Raw genomic sequence first — 22,476 nt, 5'->3', positions numbered from 1 at the left:
AATACATAGAAAATCCCTCAGTGGGCAGCCTATACATTCCAGTGAAGTTGGTGCCTGAGCTTGGGAAAAATCATAGTCAAATGCATTGAGCAGCTCCAGGATGACACTAAGCCGATAGACAACACGGTTTTTATACCTATTGTTTTAGCTAGTAAATTTAAAGAGTTGAAGAGAAGTGTTAAATCTTCCACTGACAAGTCTTCTAGACAGCTTGTGTCTGTTCACTTGCTGATTACAGCATTTGAAAAACCCCAAGCCGAGTAGTGCTAGTGGGATGTGCAAGGAAAAATTTCACTTCCTCTGACTGACACCAGGCCAGGGTCAAAGTGTGAATTAACTGAAGCCTTATAGTATGATTGGAAAATGTAAAGCCTTGGTTCCCACATCAGCCCTACCACCAGCTCCATGGGTAATCAATCCTAAACCTTATATTATTTTCCTCTGCAAAATGAGGGTTTTCATTAGATAATCTCTAGGGTTGCTTTAAGCTCTCATAATTCATATTTCTATTCTCTCTGGTCCCTTTTTATTCCCCACTACTTCAGTTCTCTCCCCCAGTTTATCACTTGCTTACTACATTCCAGGAGAAAACACCATCTGGAGGACTTCTAAAAATGATAATACCTGTAAATATTTTCTGATTTAAAATATACATACAGAGAGAGAGAAAGAAAGAGAAAGTCAAGAGCATAAGGGTGCTGTTGTCTTCATTCAGCAGATGCAGAAACTAATACTCAAAGAGATTAAAGCACTTGTCCAAGATCGAAGACGGAGAAGAGGGTCTTGTCTGGATTGAACCCAGGACCATCTGACTGAAGCGCACATCCTCCTCACTACACCCCACAGACTCCTGTGGTCCTAGACCTTGTCCATGGGCTCCACAGCAAATGACTCTTTTACTCAGCTTGAAACCCCTAGGCAGTGAGTCTTTGTTCACCCACCAAACCTTAGCTGTCCTATTTCTCCTTTTCTCAAGAGCCTACTGTTCTGCACACGTTTTCATTATAACTGATAAAGGACTTGGTGTCTATTCCGATCCATTTATACCAAAAAAAAAAAAAAAAAAAAAAAAAAGAAAGAAAGAAAGAAAGAAAAAAAAAAACAAAGCCCAAAGAAAGCAGGTTGCTCAATCTCACAGACTATTTACAAGTAAGACCTAAATATAGCCAAGGCTCAAAACCCGCCACCCTTTAAGTTGTCACATAAAGTCACCAACCACTAAAATGTCACTGAATTCTATCACAATAATGTATTCACTATTGTGGGCATTTTTTTAAATAAACGAATATGTTTTCTTCTACATAAAAGACATACAAGTTTATTTTGGAAAATTTGGAAACAAGCAAAGTAGGACAAAAAATAAATTGAAGAGAACTGAACTGTTAACCCTATTTCATTTAATTCCAGTCCTATCTTTCTTTTCCTTGGCATTATTTGTTTTATTTTTCTATAAAGCTTTTTTTTCTGATTATAAAAATAATATGTGATCCACAATGAGGTGCTACCACATACCCATGAGAATAGCTACATTTTTTTTTAAAGACTGTCACCATTGGGTATTGTGGACATACAGCAACTGGAATTTGCTTACCTCGTTGGTGACAGTATAAAAGGGTACAACCGCTGGGTGCAGTGGCTCATGCCTGTAATCCCAGCATTTTGGGAGGCTGAGGCAGGCAGATCAAAAGGTTAGGAGTTCAAGACCAGCATGACCAACATGGTGAAACCCCATCTCTACTAAAAACACAAAAATTTGCCAGGCGTAGTGGCAGGTGCTTATAATCCCAGCTACACAGGAGGCTGAGGCAGGAGAATTGCTTGAACCCAGAAGACAGAGGTTGCAGTGAGCTGAGATCGTGCCACTGCACTCCATGGGTAACAGAGCAAGCCTCTCTCTCAAAAAAAAAAAAAAAGGTACAACCACTTTGGGAAAAGGCCTGGCAGTCTCTCACAAAACTTAACATACCCCTATGCTAGAAATTCCACAAATGCCACTCCTAGGTATTTATCCAAGAGATATAAAAACATACATCCACAAAACGACTTGTCAAAGAATATTTATAACAGCGTTGTTAAAAAGCCAAAAACTAGAAATAGCTCAGGCGTCCATCAATAGGAGAATGGGAATACAAACAATGGTATATTCATACCACCCTCAGCAATAGAAAGGACCAAATTATTGGCATACACAATAGCATGGGCAAATCTCAGAAACATTATGTTAAGTAAAAAAAAAAAAAAAAGGCTTACACAAAAACTACACAGTAATCTATGCTGAAAAAAAATTAGAACATGGCTACTGGGGCCACACTGCCTATGGGATAGCCCTGCTTTTCGAGGAAAGGAGAGAAGAGAGGAAAGGAGAGGATTGGAGAGGAGAGGAGAGGGGAGGGGAGGGGAGGGGAGGGGAGAGGAGAGGAGAGGAGAGGAGAGGAGAGGAGAGGGAAAGTGAAGGAAAGGAGTTTGGATTGCACAGGTGAATGCATTTGTCAGAACCCACTAAATGGCCCATAGGATTTGTGTGTTTTATCCTAAGTAAATGTTACCTCAAAAGAAAGAAAGTACATCAGTATTGAATTTTAACAATGTGCACGATGAAGTATTTAGGGAAAAATACATGATGTCTACAACCTATTCTGAAATACATTAAAAAATAAGATGGAGAAAGAGAGGAATGGAAAGATTGGTAATAACACAAGTGCCATAAAATGTTAATTGTATAATCCATGTAGTAGGTATATAGATATTTGCTGTAAAATTCTTTCAAATGTTCTGTATGTTTGAAAATTGTCATAAAATGTGAGGGGGGAGAAAGTTTTTTTTAAGGTAGAAAATAAGGAAATATTTAAAAGTTCAAAGAAAATAAGACTCTCCCAAAGCCTAACAAAAACTGCCCAATAATAAAAACTTAACATTTTAATGACTTGCTTTCATGTCTCTTTCTATATTTATGAATGGGGATGGGAGTTGTGTTTGTTTTGTTTTTTGAGATGGAGTCTTATTCTGTTGCCCAGAATGGAATGCAGTGGCAAAATCTTGGCTCACTGCAACCTCCACCTCCCAGGTTCAAGCCATCCTCCTGCCACAGTCTCCCGAGTAGCTGGGATTACAGGCGCCTGCCACCATGCCCAGCTAATCTTTGTATTTTTAGTAGAGATGGAGTTTTACCATGTTGGCCAGACTAGTCTCAAACTCCTGACCTCAAATGATCCATCCGCCTCGGCCTCCCAAAGTGCTAGGATCATAGGTGTGAGCCATCGTGCCCAGCCAAATGTAGGTGTTTTATAAAATTAGTATCAAACAGATCAATATCACCATTTTATGAAGTAGCATTTTAACCACAGCATTTTCCCAGTTCATTAAATATTCTTCAAATATATTGTGCTATAATTTACTTAAATATATTTTGGCTATTTTAGGATTTTTCTCCACTATAAGTAGCACTTTAATGAATGTGCACAGGTAAATATGCAGTTTACCTAGGGACTTGTAGCTACCTAATGCCTTTATCAAAAGGAAATACTTTTATGGTTTGAGGATTTCACTCTGCAGGTTTAACAAGACAGCACATGGGAAGAGCCTCGCACTGTGTCTGGCACATAGCTAACTCTCAATGCCTGGTAGCTGCTATTATCTCACCTAGTCAGGGTACTTGTACACTGTGACAGCTAGTTGAGGATATCTCTGGCAAAGGAAATATTCAGGGAGACATAGCAAGAACCATCGACATAAGAACTATGTCTAATTTGACATAATATCACCACTCCTTATACAGTTTCAGTCATGTAAGAGGTGCTCAATAAAAGTAAGTTGAATAGGCTTGGTGCATTGGCTCATGCCTATAATCCCAGCACTTTGGGAGGCAGAGGCAGGTGGACTACGAGGTCAGGAGTTCAAGACCAGCCTGGCCAACATGGCGAAACCCCATCTCTACTAAAAATACAAAAATTAGCCAGGCATGGTGGTACACACCTGTACTCCCAGCTACTTGGGAGGCTGAGGCAGGAGAATTACTTGAACCCGGGAGACAGAGGTTGCAGTGAGCTGAGATCATGCCACTGCACTCCAGCCTGGGTGACAGAGCAAGACTCTGTCTCAAAAAAAAAAAAAGTAAGCTGAATAAATGAGTGAGGAATAAATATATAAATGAGACAGTGGTTACCTGGCTTTAATTCATTTAGGCATGAGGCCAGCCTCAACCTCCCTTGTTTTTCTTGCCTCTGTCCCTCTGGAAACAGCTGAACACATCTCTCCTCAGTTAGCTGAAATTGTATGGTACATCTCAACTGGGAACGTGGAGTTCAATGCCTAGCTCTATCTCTAAACAGCTGTGTGTCTTTGGACCAAAACTTTGATAACACCATTCCCATTATTTAATTAAACTAAAATAGTTTCTGAGGAAGGAAAGGGACAGAGTGTGTCATTATCTCCCTTTTTCACATGAGGAAACTGAGGCCCAAGGAAGTGAAATGACTGTTCAAATTCCTTCTTCTAGACCATTCACAGTGGCTCACATCTGTAATCCCAGCATTTTGGGAGATCGAGGAAAGAGGACTGCTTGAGCTCACAAGCTTGAGACCAGTCAGGGCAACAAAGCAAGAGTCCCCCCACCCTCCTTTCTCCCTCACCCCTATCTCTACAGAAAAAAAAATTAAAAAGTAGCAGGGCAGGGTGGCAGGCACCGGTAGTCCCAGCTACTCGGAAAGCTGAGCTGGGAGGATCACTGGAGCCCAGGATTTGGAGGCTGCAGTGATTTGGGAGAGCTGCCATGAAATCTCTCATCAGGGTAACAGAGCAACACCCTGTATCAAAACAAATAAACAAATTCTCTCCTCCGGGCCAAGAGGCAGTCAGGTAGATTTCCTCCACAAGTCATCCAGCTTTAAAGATCTTATTGCAAGATTTCTTCCAACCTCTTCCAGGTTGCAAACAGGTTTCCCCGTTGCAGCATTCTTCATGCGACTTTCTTCTGTGCTCGCTCTCCTCCCTGTTGACTTCCCCAAAGCCGGCTCAGCTAGGCTGAGCTAGGGATTTTTAACAGCAGAGGGGGCTGCTGAGACACACAGAGTTTTCTCCAAATAAGGAAGAGCATTGTGCCTGCTGGCTGAGAGGCAGTTTGATGATCATTCCATCCTGAGTTCTACAAAGACTCTTAGGTAGCAGTAGCACAAAATATAATCCAGGAGGAACATATGCTCAGGTTCCAGCTCTGCCAGTAACAACATGTCACCCCAGGAAAGTCCCTTCCTTGAAATGTAAAAATGTTTTAGCTCAGGAGTTCTCAAACCTGGCTGCACATCAGAAACCCCTGGGCTATTTATTAAAAATATATAATCTGGGGCCCCATCCCAGATCTATTAAACTAGAATCCCCAGGGTGGGAACCTGGAAATCTGTAATTTTATAATTTAAGATCTCAGAGGTTTGTAAAGCACAGACATGTTTGGAAAACACCAAACTAGATAAACTCAAAGGTTCTTTTTCTCTTTTCTTCTCCTTTTTTTTTTTTTTTTTTTTTTTGAGATGGAGTCTCACTCTGTCACTCAGGCTGGAGTGCAGTGGCGCAATTTCAGCTCACTGCAACCTCCATCTCCCGGGTTCAAGAAATTCTCCTGCCTTTGCCTCCCAAGTAGCTGGGATTACAGACATGAACCACATCATCCAGCTAATTTTTGTATTTTTAGTAGAGACGGGGTTTCATCACATTGGCCAGGCTGCTCTCCAACTCCTGACCTCAGGTGATCAGCCCGCTGTGGCCTCCCAAAGTGCTGGGATTACAGGTGCAAGCCACCACACCTGGCCAAGCTGGTATGTATTTTTCCTGTGTAGCATATCTGAATTTGGACTAGCCACATTTCAAATGCTCAGTAGCCACATGTGACCAGTGGTTACCATATTAGCGCTGTTAAGCAATATTGATAAGACAGTGCAACCATCAATTAGCAGTGATCATGATAAGCAGAGAATGGGAGTGAAGGTACTTGTGTCATATAGTTGTCATCAATGGATAGGGAATGCCAAATGACCTAATTTCTAGTTCTCAACAGATCAGACAAAAAGAAAAAATTCAGAGGTAACTCAGCCTAGGACTCATTATACATGGGGGGAACACAGGAAATTCACACAAGGAGTTAGTGTTAGGAACACTGCAATTGAATATGACATACTTAAGTAAAACCAAGATTCAGCCAGAACTAGCATGGCACTTCAGAATATATGTTGTATTCATTCTACAAAAATGATCTTCCTGGCCAGCCGTGGTGGCTCACACCTGTAATCCCAGAACTTTGGGAAGCCGAGGTGGGAGGATCACTCGAGCCCAGGAGTCTGAAAGCAGCCTGGGCGACATGGAGAAACCCTCTCTCTACAAAAAGTACAAAAATTAACCAGGCATGGTGGCACATTCCTCTAGTCCCAGCTACTGAGAAGACTGAGGTTGGAGGATTGCCCTCAGGTTGATCAAAAGCCCAGAAGGTTGAGGCAGCAGTGAGCTATAATCATCGTGCCACTGGACTCCGGCCTGGGCGACAGAGCAAGATCCTGTCTTAAAAGAAAAAAAAAAAAGGAGGCTAGGTGTGGTGGCTCACGCCTGTAATCCCAGGACTTTGGGAGGCCAAGGCAGGAGGATCACCTGAGGTCACCAGTTCAAGACCAGCCTGACCAACATGATGAAACTCCATCTCTATTAAAAATACAAAAATTAGGCTGGGCGCAGTGCCTCATGCCTGTAATCCCAGCAATTTGGGAGACCAAGGCAGGTGGATCACCTGAGGTTAGGAGTTTGAGACCAGCCTGACCAACCAAGTAAAACCCTGTCTCTACTAAAATATAAAAATTGGCTGGGCATGGTGGCACGTGCCTGTAATCCCAGCTACTCCAGAAGCAGAGACAGAACAATCGCTTGAACTCGGGAAGCAGAGGTTGCAGTGAGTTGACATCATGCCACTGCACTCCAGCCTGAGTAACAGAGCCATACTCTCTCAAAAAAAAAAAAAAAAAAAAAATTGACAGGCATGGTCTCACGAGCCTGTAATTGCAGCTACTCCAGGGACTGAAGCAAGAGAATCACTTAAACCCAGATGGCGGAGGTTGCAGTGAGTCAAGATTGCGCCACTGCACTCCAGTCTGGGTGAAAGAGTGAGACTCTATCTCAAAACAAAGGAGAATAGACTGGTACGGTGGCTCACACCTGTAATCTCAACACTTCCTTCCTTTCTGTCTTTATTTTATTTTATTTTATTTTATTTTATTTTATTTTATTTTATTTTATTTTTGAGACAGAGTCTTGCTCTGTCACTCAGGCTGGAGTACAGTGGTGCAATCTGCTCACTGCAAACTCCACCTCCCAGGTTCAAGCGATTCTCCTATCACAGCCTCCTGAGTAGCTGCAATTACAGGCACCCGCCACCACACCTGGCTAATTTTTGGATTTTTAGTAGAAACGGGGTTTCGCCATGTTGGTAAGGCTAGTCTCCAACTCCTGACCTCATGATCCACCCGCCTTGGCCTCCCAAAGTGCTGGGATTACAGGTGTGAGCCACCACATCCAGCCCAATCCCAACACTTTCAGAGGCTGAGATGGGCAAATCACTTAAGGTCAAGAATTCAAGATAAGCCTGGCCAACATGGCAAAACACATTCTCTAAAGAAATAGGCCAGACACGGTGGCTCACACCTATAATCCCAGTACTTTGGCAGGCTGAGGAGGGTAGATCACCTGTCAGGAGTTCGAGACCAACCTCACCAACGTGGTAAAACCCGTCTCTATTAAAAATACAAAAATTAGCCAGATATGGTGGCAGGCACCTGTAATCCCAGCTACTTGGGAGGCTGAGGCAGAAGAATCACTTGAACCTGAGAGGTGGAGATTGCAGTGAGCCAAGATCATGTCATTGCACTCCAGCCTGAGTGACAAGAGTGAGACTCCATCTCAAAAAAAAAATTAAGGCCAGGCAAGATGGCTCATGCCTGTAATTCCAGCACTTTGGGAGGGCATGGAGAGTGGAACACCTGTCAGGAGTTCGAGACCAGCCTGGCCAACATGGTGAAACCAGTCTCTACTAAAAATACAAAAATTAGCTGGACACAGTAGCTCACGCCTGTAATCCCAGCACTTTGGGAGGCTGAGGTGAGCAGATCACTGGAGGTCAGGAGTTCGAGATCAGCCTGGCCAATATGGCAAAACACTGTCTCTATTAAAAATACAAAAATTAGCTGGGTGTGGTGGTGTGCACCTGTGATCCCAGCTACCTGGGAGGCTGAGGTAGGGAGAATTGCTTGAACCCAGGAGGCGGAGGTTGCAGTGAGCCGAGATCACAACATGGCACTCCAGCCTAGGTGACAGAGCAAGACTCTATCTCAAAAACAAAATGAAACAACAAACAAAAAAATTAGCCAGGTGTGGTGGCAGGCACCTGTGGTCCTGGCTATGTGGGAAGCTGAGGTGGGAGGATGGCTTGAGCCTGGGAAGTTGAGGCTTCAGTGGACTGTGTTCCTGCCACTCCAGCCTGGGCGAGAGAAGGACATCCTCTCTCGTAGAAAAAAGAAGGAAAGAAGGAAGGAAGGGAAGGAAGGAGGGAGGGAAAGAAATGAAAGAAAGACAGAAAGAAAAGGAAAGAAAGAAAGAAAGAAAGGAAGAAAAGAGGGAGGGAGGAAGGAAGGAAGGAAAGAGAGAAATCTTCCTAACTCAGGTTCAATATAATGAGCCGATTGAAAGGCTACCAATTGATTTTTAAGCATCATTCACAGTGCAGTCGAATCTCCACTAAGAGAGAGAGCCAGCTGATACATTGCAGAAGTAGGGGAAGAGGGTACTTATGGCCACTAAAATATCATGTAATCAGCAATCATAATAGATCATATTTAAAATTTATGACTTTAAAAAGCACTGTATTATCCATTCTCATTTGTTCCTCATAATAATCCTATGAGGCAAGCAGATGGGACGCGTGTCTCTATTTTAGACTGGAGAATTGAAGTTCAGCGAGATTATGTGTCAGCTTAAGTTTCGGTGCCAGTGAGCGAATAGCGTAGTTTCTCCACATGGAATTCTCTGGTCCATATGGGGATTCAACCCTGGCCTCATTATTAGCAAGCTCTCACCAGCTACTTATCTGACGCAGCTATAAATATTGTTAATTCACTTTTCAAAGGGCTTTCCTCTTCTAATAGATGAAGTTCCAGTCAGCCTCCTACCCACCCCCTCTACTGTGTCTGCCTCCTCTAATCATGTATCTCCCTGGAAGGTGTAAATGCCTTTGCCTCGGGCAAGGATGCCTTTTCTGCAGCACCAGGTGGAACTGCGAGCCAGCTTTTAAAGGGGGAGCCATACTTTTCTGCTGGCTGAGTGGAGATAACAACTTGCAAAGTTACTCAGGAAGGCATGGAAGTGTTTTGAGTGGGAAAATGTGATGTGACGTGATGACACGGTGCGTAAAGCAGTGAGCAATTGAAGAGAAAAGAGGGATGACTTATAATAATTACAACAATAACAGTCAACATCAGCTCTTCTTTTGTGCAGCTACCTAAAGTGGCCGTGTCGTCACCATCGGATTTCCACCCTCTCATTTCTGCATGGCATTTGTCACCATCACACATTTGTGTTTGTTATTACCTCTTCCCACCTGATATTGAATATAAGATTCACAAAAGCACAAACTCTGTCTGATGCGCTGTTCTATCTGCAGATATTACAACCATACCTGGGCCCAGAGTAAACAATAAATATTAGTTGAATGAATAAATGAATGAGCATTTTACTCTGTGCCAGGCGGTGGGCCAAGTATTTAACACAGTTTGGTTATGTCGCTGAATCTTTATGCTAATCCAAGGAATTAAGATTTGTTGTCTGCCTTTCACAAGTTCTTGTGGCCTGAGTGTGTAGAGAGGAGTTTGCAATCTGCATGTTATAAATTCACTCATGATTTCCTAGTCCCCAAATCCAAATTCCCCTTCTCAATGAAATTTTCCCTCATCATTCCAGCCTTGCTTCCACATTGGAGACTGTTGACCTTAAGGTTCCTCCTAGAAAATCTTTCTTGGATTCGATTCATTTGGTCATTCAATAAAAGTTATTTGAGCACCAACTATGTGCCTGTCACTAGCCTATGTGCTGAAGTGCAAAGCTTTAACCGCCAAGCAGAAACTGGCAGGGTCCCTGTGCAGTGATGCTGTTTTTCTCCCCAGCATTTCTTTTCAACCTCCTCCACAGGCTCCTACCGATTCTCCCTCAATCCCCAAAATGAGAGCCTCCCTGAGGTCCAGCCGTAGGTCTCTCTCTGTGTACATTTCCACTTGACATCTTAGCTACTATTCCCTGTTAAGCATGCACCTGTATAGAGATGCCTTATTTTTTTCTATTTTGTCTTTTTTTCACTATTCAAAACAATAGATGCCTTATTAATATGTATCTCTAATGTTGCTGTTTCCTCTAAGCTCCAAATCTGCATCTCTTTTCCACCAGGACATGCCCCCGGCCACCTTATCTCAACCCAACAACTCTAAATGGAATCCATCATGCACCCCATCCGCCCTAACTATCCAGAATTTGTGGCATCTATTCTCTCAGAGCAATTACAAAGGAGAAACCAAAGATATATCATAATTTTCATCTCAATGAACCCTATAATCAATAATAGAAGAACTGTTCCCTACAAGGCTTCGAATCTCTGTCTTTCACCCTTCCAAATATCATGGCAATCCTAAAAAAAAAAAAAAAATTAGTTCTGTATGGCTCAGCACAGGGAAAAGTTTTGTTTGTTTGTTTGTTTGTTTTTGATATGGAGTCTCACTCTGTTGCCCTGGAGTGCAATGGCACCATCTCGGCTCACTGCAACCTCTGCCTCCCCGGTTCAAGCAATTCTCCTGCCTCAGCCTCCCAAGTAGCTGGGATTACAGGTGCCCGCCACCACACCTGGCTAATTTTTGTATTTTTAGTAGCGACAGGGTTTCACCATGTTAGTCAGGCTGATCTCAAACTCCTGACCTGAGGTGATCTGCCTGCCTCAGCCTCCCTAAGTGCTGGGATTACAGGCATGAGCCACCACCCCCTGCTGGAAAAGTATCCTTAATGCATTGGATCACACCAGCGGGTCTGAAACAGCTGAAATAGCAAGCTAGTGGCTGGAGAACTGACCTCAAAGGGTGACAGACAGATTAGACACAAAGTAGAGTAGATTAAATTAAATTAGGAGACTTCATCTCAACTCCTAACTCTACCCGGTGAGGCAGACTTAACTTGGACAAGTGACCTTAGACAAGGTACTGCCACTTTGAACTTCGGTTACATCATTTTACATACACTTTACAAAGAGAGAAGGGTAATTTCAGTCCCATCTATTATAGTGAATAAGTAATACAATATTGAATAATTGACATGGATGATATAAGGTTATTTGGACTGGAAAATGAGAGACAAAAGTATGGAATTAACATCAACATTAATTTGGTTGTAACCACTCCTGTACTTATAAATACTGGCTTTCAGGGAACTTCAGAATGGATCCCCTTTGAGTTGAGGGCAAATTCAGTATAGGTTATGTTGACGTGGCTTTAGCATCAGGGCTGTCAGTACAATAGATACGCTCTCTGCTCCACCTACATGACAGCAAAGGGCCTAAAGCCTTAGCCTTCACCATAGGTGGTGAGATCAGAGGCTTCTACCTGAATTTAAAACCCTCACAACTTAGTTATTATAATCTATTTAAACCCCTGTTGCATTGATTTTGATTTAATCCCCAATTTGAGATGAGCTAGAGTCAAGAGGGAAAACTCCTCAACCAAAACACTTTCTTCTTGTACAAATTCAAAAGTTGTTGGCCAGGTGCACCAGCCCACTCCTGTAATCCCAACACTTTGGGAGGCCAAGGCCGGCAGATCACTTGTAGTCAGTCAGGAGTTTGAGACCAGCCTGGCCAACATGACGAAATCCCACCTCTACTAAAAATACAAAACTTAACCGAGCCTAGTGGCACGCTCCTGTAGTCTCAGCTACTCAGGAAGCTGAGGCAGGATCATCGCTTGAACCCAAGAGATGGGGCATACAGTGAGCCAAGATCGCACCTCTGAACTCCAGGGTGATGGACTGCGACTCCAAAAACAGAGTTGTCCATAGACTTTAAGTAGCAAAAACAAATGGAAAAGCCATGGCCTAGTCGACTTGTAAACAGAATGCAAAGCTTGAGAATTTAGCATAGAAAGTATTTTGCAGGTTATCTCAACCCCATAATCACAGGAGAGGAATCCTCTCTACTGCAAGAAAGGCAGACTGAGTTCACCCACGGCCACCACTCATCAAAAAACAGTACCTGAGAAAGAAACAAAACCAGTACCCATATACACATTATTTGAGAAACTAATAATGTGATCCATTATTAGTGTTGTGATCCATTAACGATTTCTGCCATAGTAAGCAGGGAGACGCAAGGGGATAATGGGATTATCTCACATATTTGCCCTCTCAAGTGGTCAATTTTAGATGTGTTTCACTAATCACGATCAACAGAGATCAACATTTTCTTTTTGTATTATGCAAAACTGTGCATTTAATTTTTACCAAACAAATTTTACTTAAATCAAGCTAAGAAGCTAAGAAGCTGTTGTCAATACTGTGATGCTGAAGTCAAAGCTATGAGTTTAATCCCTCAGGGCCAGTTAACTTTGCTCTATTGAGCAATTCCTGATTTCACTTCATCCCTTGTCAAAGTCATACTTTTTTATTTTTATTTTTTTTGAGATGGAGTCTTACTCTGTTGCCCAGGCTGGAGTGCAGTGGCACAATCTTCGCCCACTGTAACTCCTGCCTCCCAGATTTAAGCGATTCTCTGGCCTCAGCCTCCCAAGTAGCTGGAATTACAGGCATGTGCCACCACACCCTGCTAATTTTTGTACTTTTAGTAGAGACCGGCTTTCACCATGTTGGCCAGGCTGGTCTTGAACTCTTGACCTCATGTGATCTACCTGCCTCAGCCTCCCAAAGTGCTGTGATTACAGGTGTGAGCCACTGCCCCCAGCACATACATTTACTTATAAATGTGCACTATTCAATTATGTAAAAACCAAATCAAAATGCACTTTTGGACTGGGCAGGGTGGCTCACACCTGTAATCCCAGCACTTTATGAGGCTGAGGCAGGTGGATCGCCTGAGGTTAGAAGTTCTAGACCAGACTGGCCAACAAGGTGAAACCCCATCTCCATTAAAAATACAAAAATTAGCTGGGAGTGGTGGCATGCGCCTATAATCCCAGCTACTCAGGAGGCTCAGGCAGGAGAATTGCTTGAACTCGGAGGCAGAGTTTGCAGTGAGACAAGATTATACCACCATACTCCAGCCTGGGAGACAGAGCAAGATTCCATCTCAAAAAGCACAGGAGACTATGTGATTGTCAATTTTAGGTATCAGATGGACTGGATTAAGGAATACCTAGAAAGTTGGTAAAGCATTATTTCTGGATGTGTCTATGAATGTGTTCCCAGAGGACACTGGCACAGGAGTTTGCCAACTGAGTGGGAAATATTTGACCTCAGTGTGGTGAGCACCATCCAATCAGCTGGGGCTCCGATAGAACGAAAAGGCAGAAGAAAGGGAAACTCGATTATCTCTATCCTACAGCTGGGACACTCTTCCTCTCCTGTCCTTGGACATCAGAACTCCAGGTTCTCTGGCCTTTGGACTATGGAACCTATAGTAGCAGCCCTCCTACTCCCGCAACAGATTCTCAGGCCTTAGGTCTCAGACTGAGAGTGACACCAACAACTTGCCTGGTTTTGAGGCCTTCAGACTTGGCTTGAGCCACACTACTAGTTTCCCAGGGTCTTTAACTTACAGATGGCCAATCAAGGGACTTCTTGGCCTCCATAATTATATGATCTAATTCCCTTAATAAATCTCTTTCATATATCTATGTAGATATAGATATATATGTGCATATTCTATTGGTTCTCTTCCAATATACTTTGGAAGAGGTAAACTTCTTTCTTTTTTCTGAGACAGTTTTGCTCTTGTTGCTCAGGCTGGAGTGCAGTGGTGCAATTTCCGCTCACCACAGCCTTCGCCTCCTGTGTTCAAGTAATGCTCCTGTCTCAGCCTCCTAAGTATCTGGGATTACAGGCATGAGCCATCACACCCAGCTAATTTTCATTTTTAATAGAGATGGGGTTTCTCCATGTTGGTCAGGCTGGTCTCGAACTCCCAACCTCAGGTGATTGCACCCCTTGGCCTCCCAAAGTGCTGGGATTACAAGCATGAGCAACTGTGCCTGGCCAACTTTTTTTTTTTTCTATGAGACAGAGTCTTGCTCTGTCACCTAGGCTGGAGTGCAATGGCGCGACCGTGGCCTCCCAGGTTCAAGTTATTCTCCTGTCTCAGCCTTCTGAGTAGCTGGGATTATAGGTGCATGTGGCCACACCCAGCTAATTTTTTTTGTATTGTGTTAGAGATGGGGCCTCACTGTGTTGCCCAGGCTGGTCTCAAACTCCTGACCTCAGGCGATCCACCTGCCTTGGCCTCCCAAAGTGTTAGTATTACAGGTGTGAGCCACCATGCCTAGCCCCCACATTTTTAAAAATAAGATCCAGAGGGCCTTACTTAAAGGGAGAATTCGTCTAAAAAGAATGATAATAAATAAATGAATAAGACTCATAAATTCAATAAATTGGGCTTCATCAAAATTTAAAACATATTGGTCTACAAAAAACACTGTTAAGAAAATGAAAAGGCAAGCCCTAGTCTGGGAGAAAATGTCAGCAAATAGGTAGCTGACAAAGCATTTTTAATTAGAATATATAAAGGACACTTACAACTCAATAAGAAGAAAACAAACAGTGTTTCAGCTCTTTTAGAATTTGACTAAAAATATAAAAATTTAAAAAATGAAAACAATTATAAAGCAAGCAAAATATTTGAACAGATTTTTTACCAAAAAACATATACGGATGACAAGCACAAAAAAAGATGCTCATCATTTTTTTTTTAGACAGAATCTTACTCTGCCACCCTGACTGGAGTGCAGTAGCATGATCTCATCTCACTGCAACCTCTGCCTCTCAGGTTCAAGTGATTCTCAGACCTCAGTCTCCCAAGTAGCTGGGACTACAGGCACACGCCACCACCCCCAGCTAATTTTTTGTATTTTTTTAGTAAAGATGGGGTTTCACCATGTTAGCCATGGTGATCTAGAACCCCTGACCTCAAGTGATCCGCCCACCTCAGCTTCCCAAATTGCTGGAATTACAGACATGCCCGGTCTCCTCATTATTAATAATTAAGGAACATGGAATCAACCCAAATGCTCATCAATGATGTACTGGATAAAGAAAATGTGGTACGTATACACCATGGAATACTACGCGGCAATTATCCTCAGCAAATTAACACAGGAACAGAAAACCAAACACCGCATGCTCTCACTTATAAGCGGGAGCTGAACAATGAGAATATATGGACACAGGGAGGGAACAACGCACCCTGGGGCCTGTCGAGGGTTGGGGGGAGGGAGAGCATCAGGAAAAATAGCTAATGCATGTGGGGCTTAACACCTAGGTATGGGTCAATAGGTGCAGCAAACTACCGTGGCACACGTTTACCTATGTTAACAACCTGTACATCCTCACATGTATCCCGGAACTTAAAACAAAATTTAAATATAATAATAATAATTAAGGAAGTACAAATTTAACCGCAATGAGATATCATTACACAATCCTTAGAATGGCCACAATTAAAAAGACTGACCATACCGGAGTCTTGCTGCATCACCCAGGCTGGAGGGTAGTGGTGTGATCTTGGCTCACTGTAACTCCCACCTCCCAGGTTCAGACGATTCTCCTCCCTCAGCCTCCTAATCAGCTGGGATTACAGACACATGCCACCATTCCTGGCTAATTGTTGTTGCAATTTTGTAGAGACGGAATTTCACCATGTTGGCCAGACTGGTCTTGAACTCCTGACCTCAAATGATCCACCTGTCTCGGCCTCCCAAAGTGCTGGGATTATAGGCATGAGCCACCAGGCCCGGTCTTCGACAGACACTTTCAAACACATTTTTGGTTAAAGTGTAAAATGTCAGGCCCCCTTTAAAAACACTCTGGAAGTTTCTTTCAAGTCAAATATATACCTACCATACAATTCACACATTCTTTTTCTAAGCATATACCCAAGAGAAGGCCAAGAGCGGTGGCTCACACCTGTAATCCCAGCACTTTGGGAGGCCGAGGCGGGGGGATCACCAGAGGCCGAGAGTTCAAGACCAGCCTGGCCAGCATGGCAAAACCCGTGTCTACTAAAAATACGTACAAGTAGCCAGGTGTGGTGGCGGGCGCCTATAATCCCAGCTAGTTGGGAGGCTGAGGGAGGAGAACTGCTTGAACCTGGGAGGGGCAGAGGTAGCAGTGAGCCGAGATTAAGCCATTGCATTCCAGCCAGGGTGACAGAGCCAAACTCTGTCTCAAAAAAAAAAAAAGAAAAAAAAAGACTTGTATGCGAATGTTCACATCAGCTCTATTTGTGATAATGAAAAACTGGAAACAACCCAAATCTCCACGAAGAGGGAAATGGATAAGCAAATTGGAGATCCGTACAATGGAATATTACTCAGCAATAAAAAGGAACAAACTATTGAAACATACAACAACATGGATAAACTCCAAAATAATTACATTGGATAAAAGAAACCAGACAAAAAAAGATGATCCCATTTACGTAAAATTCTGGAAAACATAAAATAACCTATGGTGAAAGAAAACAAATCAGTGGCTCCTGAAGAATTTAGTAAGGGGAGAGAGGAAGGAATTCTAAAGGGGCATAAAGAAACTTCTGGAAGCTATTAACATTTTTATTACATTGATTTTGGTGAAAGTCTTACAGGTTTAAGCAAATGTCAGAACTCATCATTTTTTTTTTTTTTTTTTGAGACAGAATTTCACTTTGTCACCCAGCCTGGAATGCAGTGGTGTGAGCTCAGCTCACTGCAGCCTTGACCTCCTAGAGTCAAGCCATCCTCCGATCTCAGCCCCTCAGGTAGCTGGGACTACAGGTGTGTGCCACCACATCTGGCTAATTTCTTGTATTTTTGGTAGAGATGAGGCTTTGCCACGTATCCCAGGCTGGTCTCGAATTCCTGAGCTCAAGCCATCTGCCTACCTTGGCTTCCCAAAGTACCAGGATTACAGGTGTAAGCCACCACACCCAGCCCCAGAACTCATCAAATTGAACACATTAAGTGTATGATGTTTATTTTATGACAAGTACATCTCAATAAAGCTGTTTTTAACAGCATGGAAAAAAACTAGAATTTTAAATAAATGAAACATTAAAAAGGTATATTTGGGCCTGGTGCGGAGGCTCCCACCTGTAATCTCAGCACTTTGGAAGGCCAGAGCAGGCGGATCACTTGAGGTCAGGAGTTTGAGACCAGCCTGGGTAACATGGTGAAACCCCATCTCTACTAAAAATACAAAAAATTGGGCCGGGCGTGGTGGCTCATGCCTGTAATCCAAGCACTTTGGAGGCCAAGGTGGGCGGATCACCTGAGATCGGGAGTTCAAGACCAGCCTGACCAACATGGTGAAACCCCATCTTTAAATGAAAAAAAAGAAAAAATACAAAAATACAAAAAATTAGCTGGGCGTGGTGACAAGCATCATAAGCCCAGCTACTGGGGAGGCTGAGGCAGGAGAATCGCTTGAACCAGGGAGGTGAAGATTGCATCACTGCACTCAAGCCTGCGTGACAGAGCAGGACACTGTTTCAAAACAAAACAAACACAAATTTATTTGATTTATAAAAGTACAGTCGCTGGGACCAGAAGTGCGGGCGACGGCAGGTCCCCGGGTCTGACAGGAGCAGCCTGCGGGCACCGCAGTGGTAGTTGGTGGCAGGAGAGTATCCGTAGCCTTGCCGCCCTGCCCCGCCTTGGGCCTCCTATCTGACCCGGTGTGCCAATGCACGCTCGCCCACCTCGAGCTGTGCCAAAACACACTGCTGTGCATGCTGAGCTACCTGGCGGACATCGCCTGGCTCTTGGCCCTGGCTTTCCCGCCGCTGACCCAGCGCACTCACATGTCGGAGAACGCCATGGGCTCTGCCATGGTGGAGGGCAGTTTGCGGGTGGAGACCGTGCCCAGGCTTTTGCCTGGGACTTCGCTGCCCACCACAGGAAGTTGGGGGCTCTGCCAGTGGCCTGGCTGGAACAGACGATGCGGTCAGTAGGGCTGGAGGTCTACACACAGTTTCTTTCTCTCGGAGCTGCCCTTCCCAGGTGAGACCCATGAGCGCTATATGGTGTCAGGCACCAACGTGTATGGCATTCTGCAGGCCCGCGTGCTGCCAGCACCGAGTCGCTTGTGCTCACCATGCCCTGTGACTCTGACTCTACCAACAGTCAGGCTGTGGGGCTGCTGCTGGCACTGGCTGCCCACTTCCGGGAGCAGATTTACTAAGCCAAAGATACCACGTTCCTGGTAACAGAACATGATCTTCTGGGCACTGAGGATTGGCTTGAAGCCTACCATGATGTAAATGTCACAGGCATGCAGTCATCCCCACTGCAGGGCTGAGCTGTGGCCATTCAGGCCACCGTGACCCTGGAGCTGAGCAGCGATGTGGTCACCAGCCTGGATGTGGCTGTGGAGGGGCTCAACAGGCAACTGCCCAATCTAGACCTGCTCAATCTCTTCCAGACCTTCTGCGAGAAAGGGGACCTGCTGTGCACACTTCAGGGCAAGCTACAGCCCCAGGACTATACGTTGTCATTGGACAGACCACTGCAATGCCTGCAGATACTGCTGCTCATGGTTCTGGGGCAGGCCTCCGGCCGCCCCAAGGCTCCCATGGCCTCTTCCGGTGCTACAGTGTGGAGGCCCTAACCCTGCGTGGCATCAGTAGCTTCCACCAGTACATGTATGACCTGGTGGTAGTGGGCAAAGCTTTGGAGGGCATGCTCCGCAAGCTCAACCACCTCCTGTAGCGCCTGCACCAGTCCTCCTTCCTCTATCTGCTCGCCACCCTCTCCCAGTTAGTTTCGGTCGGCCCCTAAGTGCCTGCCACCAGCTTCTTGCTCCTGGTCCTTGGTCTCAAGGCTCTGGAACTATGGATGGAGCTGCATGAGGCCGGAGTGGGCCTTGAGAAGCCCTGGGGAGGGGGGCTGGCTCTGGCCCCAGTGTCCCCCTTCTCCCAGCACAGGGTGTGGGGCTGGCCTCGGTCATGGCATCTCTGATGATCTCACAGGCCATGGGACTGGTTTTCGATGTCCTCCCAGTGCTGGGCCAACATGTGGCCACCCAGCACTTCCCAGTGGCAGAGGCTGACGTCGTAGTGCTGACACTGCTGGCGATTTACACAGCTGGCCTGGCCCAGGCCCACAACACCCATCAGTTGGTAAGCACACAGGCCCCAGACGGGGCTGGATGGCGCTGAAGCTAGTAGCTCTGATCTACCTAACACTGCAGCTGGGCTGCATCGCCCTCACCAACTTCTCACTGGGCTTCCTGCTGGACACCACTATGGGCGGTGCTGCTGCCCTAGCCGAGCCTCATGGGCTGCGGACCCTCTATGCTGCCCTTCTGGTGCTGACTAGCCCAGGCAGCCATGCTTCTTGGCAGCCTATTCCTGTGGCAGGAGCTGCAGGAGGCGCCACTGTCACAGGCTGCGAGCTGACAGCTCTTCCTGGCAGCACTGGCCCAGGGTGTGCTGGAGCACCACACCTACGGTGTCCTGCTCTTCCCACTGCTGTCCCTGGGCCTCTACCCCTACTGGCTGCTTTTCTGGAATGTGCTGTTCTGGAAGTGAGATCTTCCTGTCCAGGGCACCAGGCTGGAACAGAAACTCCACAAAGACCATATTCTGCCTCCTTCTAGGGAAATAAACAAGTGTCTGTTTCAGAAAAAAAAAAAAGTGCAGCTATCACGTTTCCCTTTGCCCTATTGGTGTTTTTTAAATTGTGATATATATTATTTCCTAAAATGTCTTTATTTTTTCTCAAATATACTTTTATATTTGCTCTTTATAACAAAGTTAAACAATAAAAAGTTTAAAAGGGCCATGCCCAGGTGCAGTGGCTCACGCCTGTAGTACCAACACCATGGGAGGTTAAGGCAAGAGGATCATTTGAGCCTAGAAATTTGAGACAAGCCTGGGCAACAAAGTGAGATGCCATTTCTACAAAGAATAGAAAAATTAGCCAGGTGTGGCAGTGCACACCTTGTGGCCCCTCAAGGCTGGAGGATCCCTTGAGCCCAGGAGGTCAAGGCTGTAGTTGCCCTCGTTTGCACCACTACACTCCATCCTGGGCAACAGAGTGAGACCCTCACTCAAAAAATAATAATAATATAAATAAATAAAATAAAATTATTGCAATAAATATCTGAGAAAGATAAATTGTGTTTGTGTGTGTGTGTGTATATATATCTTTGCACACTTTCCCTAATATTTTTAAGGTAAAAATTTAAACATAAGGTGCCAGTGAAACCACCCTTGCAAAAATTATAACTGAGAAAATTATCATGGTGAAAGAGACCTGACCTAACTGACTCTATCTTGCTTTCAACCTCCAAGCTGTCTTTGCTCATTCCTGGGCATAGGCTGAACTAACTTTGGCAGGTACTTACTTTATAGTTTAACTCTGAAACAAGGATAATAACAACCCTTTCCCAAAACAAACCCCTTCTTGCCTGGGGAATAGACAGCCTTTGCAGAACTAACAATTAGCTACAAGATTAGAAATTGTGGTTTAGGAGTCATTCAGCTGAAGGTTGCAAGATTCTGAACCTCCCTAAATTGCTCCTGGGGATAACATCGCTTTTGTAAAGCTTAAGATCAGTGCTTGAGATATTTTCTATATTCCACACTCAGTGGATCAGCTGGCACCTCTCACATAGATAAACTGCCTCATCCAGTCTTGCGGCTCCCAGCTAGGAACTGACTCAGCACAAGAGGTCAGCTTTGACTCCCTATGATTTCATCTCAATGCAATCAATCAGCACTCCCCACTTTCTGACCCCTTACCTGCCAAATTCTTCTTAAAAACCCCAATCCCCAAGTTTTCAGGAAGATTGATTTGAGTAATATCTCCATCTCCCATATGGTGTGACCAGCCTCCCATCAATAAAATTCTGTCTTTACTGCAATGCCGTGGTCTTTATTTGTGCAGCAGGCAGGAAGAACCTATCGGATGGTTACGCTGGGTCAAAGGATATGCACTTAAAGTGTTTATAGATGCTTCCAAGTTTTCCCCCAAAATGGTTGCACTAATTAACGCCCTTTTCTGCCTTACTTCTATGTCATCATTGAAAGTTATTTGCCAGTATATGAAGGAGGGAGAGGAGGAAGAGAAGGAAAAAAAAAATTGCCAATATGATACAAAGAAACAGTATCCTGCTTCATTTTACATTTCTTTATTCAAAATATTTAATCTTTCATATTTTTCATACAAAATGGGGCTTATTTTTTTTTTCTTTTTTGAGCTTCCTGTTCATATTCTTTGCTCTCTTTCTACGGAGTTGTTTGTATGTTTCTTGTTGATTTTAGGAGCACTTCATCTTTTAAGTACTTTTTTTTTTTAAGATGGAGTCTAGCTCTGTCACCCAGGCTGAGTGCAGTGGCACAATCTAGGCTCACTGCAACCTCCGCCTCCCAGGTTCAAGCAATTCTTCTGACTCAGCCTCCTGAGTAGCTGGGACTACAGGCGCATGCCATCATGCCTGGATAATTTTTGTATTTTTAGTAGAGATGAGGCTTCACCATATTGGCCAGGCTGGTCTCAAACTCCTGATCTCGTGATCTGCCCACCTCAGCCTCCCAAAGTGCTGGGATTACAGGCGTGAGCCACCACACCCAGTCAGTTTTTCTTCTAACTTTTCCTTTTAATGTGTGCTATTGGTCACAGGAAGGACTTAGTGGCAGTGTGAATCTATCAGTGTAAGAATTCCCCACTTGCAGAAAAACTGCAAATGTGTAGATACTAATGAGGCTGGCCAGAAGCAAAGCCATCCTCACGAAGCAAAGAATTATAGTTATTTTCTTGCTCTAAATAACCTACTTATCATTTAGGGAAGTCTACAGAATTCTAATGTTGAATACAGAAACTCTCTGAGAATATTTAACCGATATTCACATATACCTCAGAATTCCGAATGAAATTGCTTAGAGCTTATTCAACCAAGGGAATTGAAAAAGAAGGCACTCATGCTCTCGCCACCATCTCTACCCCCTTTCTTTACCCATTGTAGTCACTGCTAATTGATCACTCTTTCTTCCAGAGCCCAGATGTGGTCTAAAAAGTTTTCTCAGTACAGTAAGCTATTACAACAGATTGGCATTGGCACGTAAGACAAAACCTGTCTTGCCATCCTGGTTCTAGCCCATTATTTCATATTTAGAGGAAGAAATGAAGGGCCAGGTTGAGACTGTGACTTACACAGGAACATGCAGTTAGTTAGTTGTAAAGCCACAGCTCAAAAGCAGACTCCTGCTGCTCAGTCTAA

General features: G+C 44.3%; 1 pseudogene; it reads left to right on the top strand.

Moving 5' to 3' along the window:
* The first annotated feature begins 15,269 nt into the window (after positions 1 to 15,269).
* LOC105723124 (glycosylphosphatidylinositol anchor attachment 1 protein-like) lies at positions 15,270 to 19,783 on the top strand (annotated as a pseudogene).
* Positions 19,784 to 22,476: the final 2,693 nt, after the last annotated feature.

Source organism: Aotus nancymaae, unplaced genomic scaffold (assembly GCF_030222135.1).
Source record: "Aotus nancymaae isolate 86718 unplaced genomic scaffold, 86718_ANA_hifiasm-v0.15.2.pri h1tg000015l_0, whole genome shotgun sequence".
Taxonomy (NCBI): domain Eukaryota; kingdom Metazoa; phylum Chordata; class Mammalia; order Primates; family Aotidae; genus Aotus; species Aotus nancymaae.
This window is presented reverse-complemented; position numbering and strand designations above follow the sequence as displayed.